Consider the following 1,559-nt stretch of genomic DNA (forward strand, 5'->3'; position numbering starts at 1 on the left):
AGTAATGGGATTGCTGGGTCAAATGGTATTTCTAATTCCGACTTTTTGAGGAATTGCCATACTGATTTCCACAGTGGTTGTATCACTTTGCAGTCCCATCAACAGTGTATGGGAGCCCCAGTCTCTGCACATACAGTGTCTTTTCCCCACCAGAGCCCAGGTGCCTGGCTGCTCCCACACGGCCCGGGTTGACTCCTCACGTCCAGGAGCTCCCGTGGCCTATCTCTGAGCTCTCTGCTGGCCTCTTCCGTCCACCGAGTCAGCCCAGACACTGTCCTGGGGGTGTCTGTCCTCACCTGTCTCCTTCTGGAACTCATTCTTTCCCGAGTACGAGGTTGAGAGTCGGGCAGCCTCACTGGGAGGAGGAGCTAGCTCTGTTCTGGAACACTCGCCCCTGTGGCCTGGGACCACCCTCTCCCATCTGAGTCTTCCTGTCTTTACACGCTGTGCAGGGACAGCATAGGTGGGGCAGTGAGCAGGAGTCGTGGCTTTCCTCCTCCTCAAGCCTCTGTTCAGGGCCTGTGGACGGGCCTCACGTTCTGGTTCACAGTGGATCACCTGGCGGGGCTGCTTGCCACGTGGCACCCTACCTTTCTGTGACCGCATAGTCTCATCTGACAGGCGGAGGCGATGTTCTCCCACGTGCTCCTTCGGGTGCCTGGGAGGTTCTGGCTCCAGCAGTGGCTGTGGATCTGTGTATAAATCATGGGGCTCTGTGCACATCTGCAGTCATTCCCTCCCCAAACCCGGGGCCCAGGACTCTGCAGACTCCCCCGGGGGAGAAGGAGGGTTGAAAAATGACCGTGTGCACGTAGTGTTGGGGAACCAAGGGCATCGAGGAGCAAGCCTGAGAGGTGGTGGGTTCCGTGCAGGACGGTGGCAGTCACAGCAGGCTGGTGTTGCAGCTGATCCTGTCTTCGTCACAAGAGACTTGGCTGTAAAGCTCCGAAGCTCTGTCTCCCTCACAGTTCTCAGCAAGGTGCTTGTCAGTCACGTGTTCTTTGTTTCAGAAAACACACACACACGGACATAGATACACACGGATATACATATAGACACAGATAAAGCACATGTGTACACATACTGCCACACACCCACATAGATGTGCACGTGTGTGCACGTATAGACATACATACATGCACACAGATACACACATGTATATACATATGGACACACAGATAAACACATGTACACTTATCGACGTGTAGATATGCACATGGTGCACATACACGTATGGACATACATAGATACACTTATATACATATGGAGACAGATAAGCACATGTGTACATATACCGACATGCATGCACGTAGATACACACATGGGTGCACAAACACATGCACATACATACATGCATACACAGAGATACACACATGCATATACACATGGGCACACAGATGAGCACATGTGTACACTTACCAACACATGTAGATATGCACGTGGGTGCACATACACACACGTGGACATACATACACACAGATACACACACATATATACATATGGAGACACAGATGAGCACACATGTACACATACATACATACATACATACATGTAGATAC

This window comes from Orycteropus afer, unplaced genomic scaffold, assembly GCF_000298275.1.
Source record: "Orycteropus afer afer isolate SDZICR_OR568_19922 unplaced genomic scaffold, OryAfe1.0 scaffold00244, whole genome shotgun sequence".
Taxonomy (NCBI): domain Eukaryota; kingdom Metazoa; phylum Chordata; class Mammalia; order Tubulidentata; family Orycteropodidae; genus Orycteropus; species Orycteropus afer.